Source organism: Tasmannia lanceolata, unplaced genomic scaffold, assembly GCF_043159265.1.
Source record: "Tasmannia lanceolata isolate RefF3 unplaced genomic scaffold, GAP_Taslan_0.1 ptg000029l, whole genome shotgun sequence".
Taxonomy (NCBI): Eukaryota; Viridiplantae; Streptophyta; class Magnoliopsida; order Canellales; family Winteraceae; genus Tasmannia; species Tasmannia lanceolata.
The window spans coordinates 5590700-5607488 of NW_027518706.1; the positions used below are offsets into that span (position 1 = coordinate 5590700).

At 35.6% G+C, this 16789-nt stretch overlaps 1 pseudogene; it reads left to right on the forward strand.

Annotated features, from left to right (window-relative positions):
- Positions 1 to 4611, forward strand: part of LOC143858958 (uncharacterized) — a 101129-nt pseudogene extending 96518 nt beyond the window's left edge.
- Positions 4612 to 16789: the final 12178 nt, after the last annotated feature.

Consider the following 16789-nt stretch of genomic DNA (forward strand, 5'->3'; position numbering starts at 1 on the left):
TGAACCAAAAAAATTACTTGATAGCATTTCTATATTTATTGACAAGGTATATAGGAATGTTATTTTACATCAAGTGGTCTCGTACATGTCACCCTTTTTAGTACCTATGACCATGAGTTTTTTATGCAAAATAGTTGTGTAGAAAATGCTAATCATGTAAATGGTTAAAAAATTATAATTTTGGAAAAATTCAGAGAAGTAATTATTCAATTATTCAATAAAATCTCTAATATTATTAGAAAATAATGAGAAATTTTGTAAATAAATTTCCAAAAAACCCATGACTAATGTTTCTCAACAAAAAATGGCCCAACACTCCAATGATGAATCAAATCGTGCTTCTTAAATGAGCTAGAGCAGTAAAACACCCCAAAGACCCATTAGAGAAAATATATTCCAATGAAAGAAGCAAAAGTACCATGAAAAGTGCCTTTTTTTCTAAATTATCCAACTTTTCAAGAAGGACCAAAACGCCCTGGAGTTGGCCAATCGGACGAGCCCCTGTTCGATTGAATCCCACTACCGCTGGGCATCATTGCTATAGCTTGAAACCATGTGTGCAACCCCTTTGCCATTTCAAAGATTGGGTGAACCATTTGCCAAGATTGTCTAGAGCTGGACGATCGGCAACCACCCTTGAACGAAGGTATAACTCTCTGAGGAGTGTGACAAAGCCGAACAGTTAGCAACTACTCATCCACGAAGGTATAACACAATATCTACTCTTGCATCTGTAGATTTTGTGTTACTACATCTGTAAATTTTCTGGTTACTGCATTAATTGTGGAGATTTTGGACTTAATAAGATTTTTGGAGCCTAGGATTGAGCATCGTAGGAGGTCAGCTAATGAGGCGGCGGATATTCTAGCAAAGGAAGGAGTCCTTAGGGAGTCCATGTTAGTCGTGTCGCCGGTTATCTCGCCTATCTAATAGGCTTTGTAATGGGTCTGCGGACCACTTTTAAGTATCATGTGTGGGACATCTTGTCCCCACCCAATACTTTTTGTCTATTAATGCAATGTCAATTTTCAAAAAAAAAAAAAACATAGAGTTAGGTATTTGTTTTCATTCCCTTGGTTCTGACGAAGGGTGGGGGCAAGTAGCCACTTTCTGGCATCGGCCTCACAAGGATTTCCAGATTAATGACTACTGCCAAAGATCCCAATTGGCGTATCACAAGTTCACTCCACGCCATCTGCTGAAGGTGCACACACTTCCCTCTAGATGTCAGTGGAGGATGGTTCCGACACTCAGAACCCTTGCTTTCTTTCTAATAAATAGTTGTTTCTATTAATCCCTAGTCAAACATTTCAACTTTTGGTGATTTTTTTCAAAGAAAAGTGGTTTGGAAGAAAGATGAACTATGTTCTCCAAAAGAGCTTGAGCACATGACAAGCAGCACTTTCCTAGTCTGGTTAGATGGTTCTATACGGAGTCATGTCCAGGACTTAGGGCTCATAATCCCTATTTGGTGATCCTAGGGTAATAAGTGATGCATTACCTCATTCCTTCTAGGACCGTAAGAATGCGGCGTGTGTGTGTGTGTGTGTGTGTGTGTGTGTGTGTCTAATCCAAGGAATGAATTTTTGGCAATCCTCGATCGGAAGAGAAAAGATGGAGGAATATTTATAGTTGCCATACGTGATATATGGCAAATCTAGAATCAAGAATGCATAGGCTAGGGCAAGGCAAGAGTAGCATGTGGGCAAATCCAAGGAATGATTATTGTTTAACCAGCTATCAAAGGTTGTTACAATTCCAAAAAAAACTCTCAATAGCTCATTAAAAAGTGTAAAACAATGTGAGTCTTACTCATAATGAAAACATGGTCATGCGAATAATTGTAGCCTTTTGGTAACTATCCTAAGTTCCATTTGTCGATTATCTAAATTTAAGGTGTTTGATAAATATAAGTCAAGGAGGTTTCTAATAATTCCTAATAATAAATACGAGACTTTTGGATTAATGTTGTGACTGAAATAGTGTTTCTCTTGGAAAGGAAGGTTATATGATGCCATTTCCCTTTCCGAAGGACGTTTGGTTGGTGTGCACTATTCATTCTACTTCCTCGTGTTTAATGGATTTTTCAACAATTGCCTTTTAAGTTGCCTCTCCCAAGTCAACATGAAAGTGAAATTAAAGATTTGACATTTTCAACTATTTTGTTAGTACTTAGAAAATGACATCATTTCACTTTTCCTTCTACTTCTACTTATGTTTTACCTTATAAGTAGTATGAAATTAAATTTAATCTAACTGAGACTTGGTTGGTTTTAGATGAAAAAATCATGTTGAGAAATTATCATGGTCCAAAATTGGCTAGCATTTTTGAGTAATACATAGTGGAATGCTATTCATCACTTACATGACTTGATTGGTCGAAACCCATGTTATATTGATTCTTCTAAATGGGTGAAGTACCCGTGTGGGACACATACGTCTCAAATTGCACGAGTCTCTAAGACAGTTCTAGATCTCTTTTATCTGTTTTCTATTTTACTGGATGCTACAGCCACAACTTCATAATTATCACACATTTTGAATTTTACCCATCCTATTAGTAATTTTCTTGAAAAAACCAAATATTATATCTACTTAACTTATCAAAATTTAAATATGTTACTTGTTAAAATAATATTATTATTTAAAAAATTAAAATTTGACAATTGATTAAAATATTTTGGCGAATCTACAAATCATTCTTTTTTGAGGTTTGCTGAATTTGACACTAGATAACCATGTCAGATTCTGACACTCTTACCTATACCAGGGGCGGAGCCAGGAATTTGCCCCACGGGGGGCAAAAAATAGTTGTTATATAATAATCAATAGGTTATCTTAAAGTAAAAAAAAATTACACAAATTTTAATTCAAATTACTTTCAATTTAAAAATTATTTATATTTTTTTTCTGCCCACAAAAAATTTACTCAATTAAATCCAATGATTTTTCATGTTTTGATGTATCATAGTTACTAAAGATACGAGATGATGGTTCAATCCTCACTTGATTGTCTTCCAAATTAATTTTGAAGCTCTCACCAGTCATAAGATTTATGAGTAAATAAGCATTCGTAGCCCATAGAAGTATAGGCCACGCCCCCATCAAAACATGAGGGGAAGTGATATATCCACCCTTTTTTCTAGTTGGGACCCAGCTTATGCATAGGCTTGGGTGGAGATGGTGGGATGCATGCACAACATCAAAACATGAATTAAAAATCTAACTCTTAGTTTTGTAATCCGTTGTTTACACCTTGTTGGTACTGAGACCATGTGAGTCACCCGATGATGTTTTACAAGATCAATGATCTTGATTTCATATACATGTTCACTCATGTCCCTTTCTAAATCCCAAAATTATTTGGGATGATCATAAGAAATGACCTTGTATACCATTACCAGGTAGAGGGCAATTTTGTAGTTTTAGTTACAAAATATGGGCACAACTATTGTCTCTTTAAAACTCAAAATTGCTCCTTAAACCAATCATAAAAAATTTCTTGTATGAGGGCAATTTTGTAGTTATAGTTATAAAATATGGGCAATATAGGTAGAAGGAACAAACACCCTTAGAATATAAAAAAGATATTCTGTACAACCACAAATCAGCAATGCCCTCTTAAAGCATAACTTTTCGTTTGTAGAAGGAAAAAAACTGGCTTCTTTAAGAAAAATTTTAGGCAAAAATCGAGGGGGGGGGGGGGGGGGGGCTCGTCCCCTGGCTCCATCCCTGACCTATACCAATGCAACATGGGACATAATATCTATATTTTCTTTCATTGTGCTAAATCGTTTCTTATGTGTTTCTCTAAAAATTCTAAACTCTTTCCATGCAACTTAGGTTTCTAAATGTGAAGAGATCATTCAATTATCTATCATCTCTTTGACAAAATTTTCACCTTTTTTTCAAAATCAAACCTCACATTTGCTTTTAGTTTCTAACTGGTATCTTATATCCTTTATCACAACAAAAAGTGTAAAAGATGTGTGGAATTGCAGAATATGGGGCAGGTGGTCATGTGTCCACAACTGGAGATGTGTATAGCTATGGGATTCTTTTATTAGAGATATTCACTGGAAAGCGCCCCACAGATGAAATGTTTAAGGATGGCCTAAGTCTTCACAAATTTGTCCAGTTGTCTCTGCCTGATCGAGTGATGGAGATTTTGGATCCATTAGTTCTTGTAGATGATGATGAAGGAAGAGCCACAAACATTACTAAGAATTACAATGACAAGATACATCATTTGCAGGAGTATTTGGTATCTTTAGTGACGATTGGAGTGGTGTGTTCTGCAGAATCTCCGAGAGAACGAATGGAGATGGGAGGCGTTGTAAAGGAAATGTGTTCTATTAGAAAAATATATCTTGGTGCTGGGAACCACAGAGAATGATGACATAGGGCCTTATTTGTCACTGAAGGTTTATCTTACCTCAGTAATTTTTGAGATACTACGAAAAAAAATATTTCACTGCTACATCCACTTTTGTTTCCCATTGGACAAAGATTACTATTTTACATGTTATTTATTTGATGTATTTGTAAGTTAATGTTATATTATATGCGTTTTGTTTGGTGGTGCCACTTGCAAGTAATGTTTTTTTCTCATATCTATATTTTCTTCACCTATTAATACAAAATTAGTATCAAATCTTGAGTGTGAAGGTTTCCATTGCAATACGTTGATCATTCCATGTTGGGAGATTTATGGAAGATGATTACCAAGCCATTAATTAAAACAAGGTAGCTACATGTTGGAAATTAAAGATAAGTTTGTGGAAGAAGGCTTTATTCTTCATTATCCTTTTTTCTTCTTTCACTTGAATTTGTATGTGATGAATGCGTTTCTTCACATTCAGTATTGGAGAAACACTCTCTCCAAGTTTGTATGGACTGAGATAGGCCTATTTTGGTGAGAAACACTCTCCTACTTTTTCTTCTTTTTATTCTCCTTTGAATTTTTTAGGTTTTGTTTTCCTTTCTCTTTGATTTTTCCTTCCTTTAGGCGACCGCTTGATATTTTTCCTTTATTGGACTCATCACGCACAAACCAATTAATCCCATAGTTAGCGAAACGTGATTCGGCAAAAGAAAAAAAAATGGGACAACAAAAATTCGAGTTTAATACGGTACCGGTTTAAAAAACCATAGTAAAAAAACAGAAACACAAGAAAATGAGCTTAGAATTTTGTCATTTACAAAATATGGTGGTGCTAAAATTAGAAAGTTGGCCGAAAAAAGTGTTTAAAACGTTTAAAATGCATTTTAAACGTGTTTAAAACATTTGCCTAAAAAAACAGAGTTTTATTCTTTGTAAAAGTTTGAAACGGCACACAATAAAACAAAAAGAAAAAATGCCGTTTTAAACAGAGTTTTGCTAACTATGATTAATCATGAGGAATAAAGGGCATTTTATATTACTCCATGATGTGTAATATAAAACCAGTTTTAGGAAGAATAAAGCCTAGAACTACTGTCCTGATGGGTGAAGAATACCCTGTTTTAGGAAGGGTGAATGATATAGGACCACCTTCTACTCTACTCTAACCACATGAAAATAAGAAAAAAAGTTTTCAATTCCAATCCATTGAGGAGTGATTAATTGAGATTTGAGGTTGGTGGGTTCTTTGTCAAACTATAAGAGAAGTAAAAACAAGAGAAATGATTTCAGCACAACTATGTTTTGAAACATGCGCGCATGTATCTTGTCTTTTAGCATTTAATTGTCGTAAGTGCTTTTTGGGGACAGTAAAAGCCGTTTTAAAGCTCTTTAAATATAAAGACAAGAAACATGAGCCTCTTGTGTCAAAAGATGTGTGTTGAAATCATTTCCCCAAAACAAACAGCAGGTGACAAAAGACAAAAGCCATTTATAGTTTGTTTTGCCTCACTCTCCCACTTCCATTTTCATGATAGTGTGTTGACCAAAACAAAAGCTCTTCAATTGGAGTTTAAAACCATCTCCAGCTGACACTATTTTTTAGGTGTGATTCTATCCATATCAGGAATCCTAAGGAACTTAATTAACTCCTTAAGCCAGAAGCTACTTCCTTCCTTGCCTTCCATTTCTTTGAGGATGAGCTTTTTTAATTTATTTGTATCAATAGCCATCCTCAGAAGCATGCTTACATCATAAGGGAAGCATTGCAATGCAAGAGGTCACACCAGCGTTTTCTTTTCTTTCGTGTGATTAATTGCAGCCCTATTTTCCTAGCATTACTTCCTTCTATTTGTCAATTCCTAAGTAATGAAAAGGGGCGTATTTATCTTTCCCTATCTTTAATTTCTTATCTTTTTTATCTTATCCCACTTGATAAGAATAAACAACAAATAAAGAAATTTTGTTCGTATCTTCATTCTACATGTCTAATGAGAGAGATTTAGAGTGGACCTAAATTATAAACGGAGGATCACCCATTGGCATTGTCATTGTGATTTCTCACGATCACCCAATTTTACGTCGAAAGAAACGGAGCCTACACAAATTTTTTCTTCCCACAATTTGGAGGGAAATAATATGATTATCGATAGTTTAGGGGGATGTCAACATAAATTGGTGGTCCCTGTCAATATAAATTGAATAGGGATGTTTCAAGTAAAAAGGAAAAAACATCAGCGATTATTTTAAGCTAATTTGTGGTGGTCAATAAGGATGATAAGAAACGAATGAATGAATGCTCTCTTCAATTGAGAGTTCTTTAAAAAAGAAAATTCTATCTAAGTAATCACAACTGACAGGTCTACTGGATAACTACAACAGTTACACATGGGATATGGATAAATCCAATCCAATACTGACCATTGTTCGCAAAACTCCGTTTTAAACGGCGTTTTTTTTTCAAAAAAAAGGGTGTTTTATTAGTGTGCCATTTAAAACTTTTACTACAAATAAAACTCCAGTTTTTTACGGCAAACGTTTTAAACACATTTTAAAGGCGTTTTAAACGTTTTAAACATATTTTTTGGGCCAACTTTCTTATTTGACCCCACCATATTTTGTAAATGACAAAATTCTAAACTCATTTTCTTGTGTTTCCGTTTTTCTTTACTTCTTTTTTTTAACCAATGCCGTATAAAACTCAAAATTTTGTCTTTCCTATTTTTTTGCCGAATCACGTTTTACTGACTATTGTTGTGGTAACTAGATTAGTATTATGAAAATACAAAGTGAGGGTATGGCAACCCAAGAGCGGGGTAAATTGGGTTGTAAAAACTTTTGCCAGAAATAATGTTGAATTCAAACTTAATGGCAAATCAAACAACAATCCACAAATCTACATATATATATATATATATATATATATATATATATATATATATATATATATATATCATACTCGATCAAACGGGTTATTTTCTCGCCCAATACACCTTGCATGCATGTAGTATCATAAAATGCAAAATTATGTCCAGTCCAGTCCAATTTGAATCGACCGTCGCTCTGCGGTAGAGAGGGAGCCCAATGGAGGGAGTGACAAGACTGCAGAAAGACGCAAACTAGCAAGGCCAGACCAATCAATCTCATCAGCCGGAGCGAGCCCGGGGGTCGATATATATATATATATATATATATATATATATATATATGTAGATTTGTGGATTGTTGTTTGATTTGCCATTAAGTTTGAATTCAACATTATTTCTGGCAAAAGTTTTTACAACCCAATTTACCCCGCTCTTGGGTTGCCATACCCTCACTTTGTATTTTCATAATACTAATCTAGTTACCACAACAATAGTCAGTAAAACGTGATTCGGCAAAAAAATAGGAAAGACAAAATTTCGAGTTTTATACGGCATTGGTTAAAAAAAAAACGGAAACACAAGAAAATGAGTTTAGAATTTTGTCATTTACAAAATATGGTGGGGTCAAATAAGAAAGTTGGCCCAAAAAATATGTTTAAAACGTTTAAAACGCCTTTAAAATGTGTTTAAAACGTTTGCCGTAAAAAACTGGAGTTTTATTTGTAGTAAAAGTTTTAAATGGCACACTAATAAAACACCCTTTTTTTGAAAAAAAAATGCCGTTTAAAACGGAGTTTTGCGAACAATGGTCAGTATTGGATTGGATTTATCCATATCCCATGTGTAACTGTTGTCCTGTCAGTTGTGATTACTTAGATAGAATTTTCTTTTTTAAAGAACTCTCAATTGAAGAGAGCATTCATTCATTCGTTTCTTATCATCCTTATTGACCACCACAAATTAGTAAATAGTTGGGGGGGGGGGGGGGGTGGGGGGGATCATCTCCCCAAACTAATTTGTAAATAGTTGAAGACACCCAATTTTGTCAAGGTGGAACTAATGGTAAGTTGTCGCAAGGAAGAATCTCATGTCGAGTCCTAGAGCACCGGTTCCTTTTCTCTCAATCTCTCTTTAGGTTATTGAAACAGGAAAATACTTTTCGAAAATGATTTTATCCCAGAGATGCAACAAAAGCTTGTCTTTACATATCACCCGCCTTTTACGGCAGAACCAAAAAGCCCATTATCACACGGCATAGCCGAGACGTTAACTTTGAGTCAAAAACATCCGTTTTAACCCAAAAATACTTCGTGTCTCGAAAGCTAACGATATTAGATTCATTGGAATCTTCCCGGAAGGAGGAATCCAACGGATTTGATCGCGCGTGATTCGGAGTCCAATCGGAGAACTTGCGGTCAGCCGAAATTCCCCAAAAGAGATGAAAAATCACAGTTTTCGAAAAAACACAAAAGACAGGAAATCACATTTTCCCATACAACCGACATGGCACTGATGTGACTCCAAATTTCGCAAATTGTGAAATTGGAATTTCCAATTTCGCACTTTGAGAAATTTGATCCAATTTCGTACTTTGCAAAATTTGAGTGGAAATTTACAAAAATACCCCCCCCCCCCGAATTCTATAAATAGAGGGTGCATAAGCGTAAATCAGATTTTAACTTCTCTCTCGTTTAAATTTTTAACTTCTGGTTATTTCTCTTCTGGTTTTTCAGTTCAAAACCTTTTCCTAATTTCTAGAAAACACTAGTTTCTTTACTTTAGAAGAGAGAAAGTAGAGAAACTTTTACGTAGCTCACACTGGGCGTCAGTATTTTGCCGAATTTCCAAAGATCAGTAGCAACATCTTTCAAATATCGCCGTTCTTCTGCCGAATTTAACAGAACTACGAATTTTTTTCAATAATAGCATCGTTGTAAAAAGAAATCCTATGTCCAATTCACTTGATATTGATTCATATAGGCTCCAAAGGGTTTTCGAACTCCAAAAGGCTTTCCAATTGAGTTTACGAGTGTTAGAATTCTGTTTAGAGGGTTAAGGAACATATATATATAGGCTAGGGTGAAAACTAGTCGTTTGAGTGGCATTTTAGTAAAAACTGCCAAGTTCCAAGAACTAAGCAAATCTCGGGGCACACTTTCCATCTATTCTCTCTATTCTTGTTTGTACATTTGGTTCTATCTTTAACTAGTTGTAGTCCCGTGCGATGCACGGGGCGAAGAAAAAATTATAATCTTACGGATTTGTACATATCAAGTTAGAAATGTTCCTATTTTTATGGGATTCTTTATTGGGAAATTTTATTGCGTTAAATATTTATTAGAAAACTTTATTGCGTTAAATGCGTATTTTGCAATTTAGATGAAATCAATTTAGAAAAGTTCCTATTTTTTTGGGACTCTTTATTGGAAAACTTTTTTGCGTTAAATGTTTATTGGAAAAAGATACTTTACTAAGGTTTCGTATGATAGAGGAATACGTGTGAAAAGGTGTTTCATTTTCCTATTTTTGTTTAGCGACTCTTAAAGAACTTTTGGAATTTCAAAAGTGTAAAACGGTGTGCAACATCCCCTTAAAGTGTTTTTAAATTTGCGGGTGATCAGTTGCGTCGACCCACGGACATGGGTCGATTTTACCTGGTCTAGTTCTCACAAATAGTACTCTCTCCTCTCTCTTTGAGCACAAACAGTCCAAAGAAAGAATGGTTTAGATCTTTCAAGAAGGTGGACATCATAAAAGGTCTATTTACAAAAAAAAAAAAAAAATCAATTGTCCCACCTGATTTGAAGATCGAAACTGTTCATAGGATGATCAATTGGGCCCACCTGGCCCATAAAATCAATTGAGCTCACCTGGCCCATAAAATCAACTCCGTAGGATGATCCACTCTGATCAGACTTTACAGATCGGAGAGTTAGGATCATCATAAAAAGTGTATTTACAAAAAAAATCACTTCGGCCCACTTGATTCGAAGATCCAAACTGTTATTTTTTTGGGCACCAGTGTAAATAAGCCTTTCCCATAAAATCAACCCCATAGGATGATCCAAACCTTCCGATCAGGGAGTTAGGATCATTATATGGAGATGGTTTTTGGGGAAAGGCCTATTAATATTGGACCCCATCATATGAACGGTTTGGATATTTGAATAAGGATCGTAATGAATTTTCTAATAAATATGTGTTATATATGGTACTGATATTGAAACCTATGCTTATAGACCATGCAGGCAATGCATGGTCCTCCAAAACAAGAAGTTTGAGATTTTGTCTTCAACTTAGAAGGGTTGACAGTAGAGGAGAGACAAGATGCATATGCTAATCTTGTGACTATCGATGTGGAACACTTCAATATGATTAAAGAGCTTAATGATGAAGAGAAGCGGAAATGGATCCAACTTCTAAGCCAACGCCCACCAACCTAACCGGCATGGCTTCTTTTTGGCAAAATCACATAAAAAGTCCTACCAATCAACATGCATAGTTCTGATATTGATGAATGTTTTGTTCTTCATTTGTTTAATTTATAGATCAAATGACTTTTATTTACATGTTATGTGCTTTCTTCACTGAACGTTGGAAGAATTTGGAACTCTGAGCAGGGTCACTGAGCCTAGCCTGCACTTGTTAATTGAGTTGCGATTAGCAGTCTTTATAGCTAGGACATGTAATCTGTGTATAGGAATAACTACGTTGGTGTTTTCTTTGAATTTTTAGTTTTAGCTTCTCATGATGAACACTAAACAAGGTGGTTGCTATATCATTTTGCCATATTGAATTCTAAATGGAATCCCTCTTTGAATGCGTGTGACCATGTTCACGGATTGGAAAGGGTTCCTGAGCATAGTTAACTGATAATGGTATAAAAATTCAAATGAAAAATCAGTTTCCTAAATATAGCCATTGAACCTGCTAGTTCAGCTCCCGAAATTTATTTGTCAGCGGAATTCAGCCATTTCTGTAAGTACTTTTTGGTTAACAAATGGATAAAGATAGTTATATACGTTTCTGTTAACTTGGAATAATGGGCATGTGAAGATTTTGTATTCCAATTTCTAAGACTTAATCATGCTTGCATATTTGATGAAGATGTAAAAGTTCAAAGAAAGAAAATTTTTTTCTCTAACATTTAAAAAAAGGGTTTTTCACCATAATATGTTGGGTTAGTCACTAATCTAATCTCTCTCCATTATCTGCATTTCTTTGACAGGCAGAGGTTGTTCAACCCATAGTTACCAGGGTGGGAAACGGAAACGGGAAACGAAACGTGAAACGCATGAAAAAAAATATAGGGGAAACAAGAAACGTGAAACAATAGAAAATGGTAGGAAAAACGTCTTAGGAAATGATGTGTTTTTTCCAAAATGATTTTCGTTAGTTCCACACATGTTTCCCACACGTTTCATATGTGTTTTCTACGTGTTACATACGTCTATCATGCGTTTACACATTATTTACATAAGTTTTCCATGTTTCCCATGTGTTTCAAAAATATTTCTCCAATTTTGTATCATATTTTGGAAACGTTTCCGAAACGTGTTTCCCTCATTTTAGGGGAAACGAGTTTCCCAACCGCGAGAAACGCATTTTAGGGGAAACGGGTTTCCCACCTGCCCAAGGAGTTTCCGGCAACTATGGTTCAACCTGCCTTTGCACTGGGAAAGCCTCAACATCAGGGACTCCTATACATGAATGGAGCATGGTAATGGAGATGCACATCATGGTCGTTTTTGTACATTACAACTACTTTGAGATCAACCAATTTGTTATATACTTTTAGATCAAATTAAAGTCTGCCCACAATTCATGTTAAAAGGGGGGGCACATAATCCTACGCGTGGGGGTGGGGTGGGGGGGGATCATCTCCCCAAACTAATTTGTAAATAGTTGAAGACACCCAATTTTGTCAAGGTGGAACTAATGGTAAGTTGTCGCGAGGAATAATCTCATGTCGAGTCCTAGAACACCGGTTCCTTTTCTCTCAATCTCTCTTTAGGTTATTGAAACAGGAAAATACTTTTCGAAAATGATTTTATCCCAGAGATGCAACAAAAGCTTGTCTTTACATATCACCCGCCTTTTACGGCAGAACCAAAAAGCCCATTATCACACGGCATAGCCGAGACGTTAACTTTGAGTCAAAAACATCCGTTTTAACCCAAAAATACTTCGTGTCTCGAAAGCTAACGATATTAGATTCATTGGAATCTTCCCGGAAGGAGGAATCCAACGGATTTGATCGCGCGTGATTCGGAGTCCAATCGGAGAACTTGCGGTCAGCCGAAATTCCCCTAAAGAGATGAAAAATCACAGTTTTCGAAAAAACACAAAAGACAGGAAATCACATTTTTCCCATACAACCGACATGGCACTGATGTGACTCCAAATTTCGCAAATTGTGAAATTGGATTTTCCAATTTCGCACTTTGAGAAATTTGATCCAATTTCGTACTTTGCGAAATTTGAGTGGAAATTTACAAAAATACCCCCCCCCCCCCGAATTCTATAAATAGAGGGTGCGTAAGCGTAAATCAGATTTTAACTTCTCTCTCGTTTAAATTTTTAACTTCTGGTTATTTCTCTTCTGGTTTTTCAGTTCAAAACCTTTTCCTGATTTCTAGAAAACACTAGTTTCTTTACTTTAGAAGAGAGAAAGTAGAGAAACTTTTAGGTAGCTCACACTGGGCGTTGGTATTCTGCCGAATTTCCAAAGATCAGTAGCAACATCTTTCAAATATCACCGTTCTTCTGCCGAATTTAACAGAACTACGGATTTTTTTCAATAATAGCATCGTTGTAAAAAGAAATCCTATGTCCAATTCACTTGATATTGATTCATATAGGCTCCAAAGGGTTTTCGAACTCCAAAAGGCTTTCCAATTGAGTTTACGAGTGTTAGAATTCTGTTTAGAGGGTTAAGGAACATATATATATAGGCTAGGGTGAAAACTAGTCGTTTGAGTGGCATTTTAGTAAAAACTGCCAAGTTCCAAGAACTAAGCAAATCTCGGGGCACACTTTCCATCTATTCTCTCTATTCTTGTTTGTACATTTGGTTCTATCTTTAACTAGTTGTAGTCCCGTGCGATGCACGGGGCGAAGAAAAAATTATAATCTTACGGATTTGTACATATCAAGTTAGAAATGTTCCTATTTTTATGGGATTCTTTATTGGGAAATTTTATTGCGTTAAATATTTATTAGAAAACTTTATTGCCTTAAATGCGTATTTTGCAATTTAGATGAAATCAATTTAGAAAAGTTCCTATTTTTTTGGGACTCTTTATTGGAAAACTTTTTTGCGTTAAATGTTTATTGGAAAAAGATACTTTACTAAGGTTTCGTATGATAGAGGAATACGTGTGAAAAGGTGTTTCATTTTCCTATTTTTGTTTAGCGACTCTTAAAGAACTTTTGGAATTTCAAAAGTGTAAAACGGTGTGCAACATCCCCTTAAAGCGTTTTTAAATTTCAGAATGCAGTAGGGGTGCCACGTGACACATTCAGCTAAATTCCAAAAGTTCTTTAAGAGTCGCTAAACAAAAATAGGAAAATGATACACCTTTTCACACGTATTCCTCTATCATACGAAACCTTAGTAAAGTATCTTTTTCCAATAAACATTTAACGCAAAAAAGTTTTCCAATAAAGAGTCCCAAAAAAATAGGAACTTTTCTAAATTGATTTCATCTAAATTGCAAAATACGCATTTAACGCAATAAAGTTTTCTAATAAATATTTAACGCAATAAAATTTCCCAATAAAGAATCCCATAAAAATAGGAACATTTCTAACTTGATATGTACAAATCCGTAAGATTATAATTTTTTCTTCGCCCCGTGCATCGCACGGGACTACAACTAGTTAAAGATAGAACCAAATGTACAAACAAGAATAGAGAGAATAGATTGAAAGTGTGCCCCGAGATTTGCTTAGTTCTTGGAACTTGGCAGTTTTTACTAAAATGCCACTCAAACGACTAGTTTTCACCCTAGCCTATATATATGTTCCTTAACCCTCTAAACAGAATTCTAACACTCGTAAACTCAATTGGAAAGCCTTTTGGAGTTCGAAAACCCTTTGGAGCCTATATGAATCAATATCAAGTGAATTGGACATAGGATTTCTTTTTACAACGATGCTATTATTGAAAAAAATTCGTAGTTCTGTTAAATTCGGCAGAAGAACGGCGATATTTGAAAGATGTTGCTACTGATCTTTGGAAATTCGGCAAAATACTGACGCCCAGTGTGAGCTACCTAAAAGTTTCTCTACTTTCTCTCTTCTAAAGTAAAGAAACTAGTGTTTTCTAGAAATTAGGAAAAGGTTTTGAACTGAAAAACCAGAAGTTAAAAATTTAAACGAGAGAAAAGTTAAAATCTGATTTACGCTTATGCACCCTCTATTTATAGAATTGGGGGGGGGGGGGGTATTTTTGTAAATTTCCACTCAAATTTTGCAAAGTACGAAATTGGATCAAATTTCTCAAAGTGCGAAATTGGAAAATCCAATTTCACAATTTGCGAAATTTGGAGTCACATCAGTGCCATGTCGGTTGTATGGGAAAATGTGATTTCCTGTCTTTTGTGTTTTTTCGAAAACTGTGATTTTTCATCTCTTTTGGGGAATTTCGGCTGACCGCAAGTTCTCCGATTGGACTCCGAATCACGCGCGATCAAATCCGTTGGATTCCTCCTTCCGGGAAGATTCCAATGAATCTAATATCGTTAGCTTTCGAGACACGAAGTATTTTTGGGTTAAAACGGATGTTTTTGACTCAAAGTTAACGTCTCGGCTATGCCGTGTGATAATGGGCTTTTTGGTTCTGCCGTAAAAGGCGGGTGATATGTAAAGACAAGCTTTTGTTGCATCTCTGGGATAAAATCATTTTCGAAAAGTATTTTCCTGTTTCAATAACCTAAAGAGAGATTGAGAGAAAAGGAACCGGTGCTCTAGGACTCGACATGAGATTCTTCCTCGCGACAACTTACCATTAGTTCCACCTTGACAAAATTGGGTGTCTTCAACTATTTACAAATTAGTTTGGGGAGATGATCCCCCCCACCCCACCCCCACGCGTAGGATTATGTGCCCCCCCTTTTAACATGAATTGTGGGCAGACTTTAATTTGATCTAAAAGTATATAACAAATTGGTTGATGTCAAAGTAGTTGTAATGTACAAAAACGACCATGATGTGCATCTCCATTACCATGCTCCATTCATGTATAGGAGTCCCTGATGTTGAGGCTTTCCCAGTGCAAAGGCAGGTTGAACCATAGTTGCCGGAAACTCCTTGGGCAGGTGGGAAACCCGTTTCCCCTAAAATGCGTTTCTCGCGGTTGGGAAACTCGTTTCCCCTAAAATGAGGGAAACACGTTTCGGAAACGTTTCCAAAATATGATACAAAATTGGAGAAATATTTTTGAAACACATGGGAAACATGGAAAACTTATGTAAATAATGTGTAAACGCATGATAGACGTATGTAACACGTAGAAAACACATATGAAACGTGTGGGAAACATGTGTGGAACTAACGAAAATCATTTTGGAAAAAACACATCATTTCCTAAGACGTTTTTCCTACCATTTTCTATTGTTTCACGTTTCTTGTTTCCCCTATATTTTTTTTCATGCGTTTCACGTTTCGTTTCCCGTTTCCGTTTCCCACCCTGGTAACTATGGGTTGAACAACCTCTGCCTGTCAAAGAAATGCAGATAATGGAGAGAGATTAGATTAGTGACTAACCCAACATATTATGGTGAAAAACCCTTTTTTTAAATGTTAGAGAAAAAAATTTTCTTTCTTTGAACTTTTACATCTTCATCAAATATGCAAGCATGATTAAGTCTTAGAAATTGGAATACAAAATCTTCACATGCCCATTATTCCAAGTTAACAGAAACGTATATAACTATCTTTATCCATTTGTTAACCAAAAAGTACTTACAGAAATGGCTGAATTCCGCTGACAAATAAATTTCGGGAGCTGAACTAGCAGGTTCAATGGCTATATTTAGGAAACTGATTTTTCATTTGAATTTTTATACCATTATCAGTTAACTATGCTCAGGAACCCTTTCCAATCCGTGAACATGGTCACACGCATTCAAAGAGGGATTCCATTTAGAATTCAATATGGCAAAATGATATAGCAACCACCTTGTTTAGTGTTCATCATGAGAAGCTAAAACTAAAAATTCAAAGAAAACACCAAAGTAGTTATTCCTATACACAGATTACATGTCCTAGCTATAAAGACTGCTAATCGCAACTCAATTAACAAGTGCAGGCTAGGCTCAGTGACCCTGCTCAGAGTTCCAAATTCTTCCAACGTTCAGTGAAGAAAGCACATAACATGTAAATAAAAGTCATTTGATCTATAAATTAAACAAATGAAGAACAAAACATTCATCAATATCAGAACTATGCATGTTGATTGGTAGGACTTTTTATGTGATTTTGCCAAAAAGAAGCCATGCCGGTTAGGTTGGTGGGCGTTGGCTTAGAAGTTGGATCC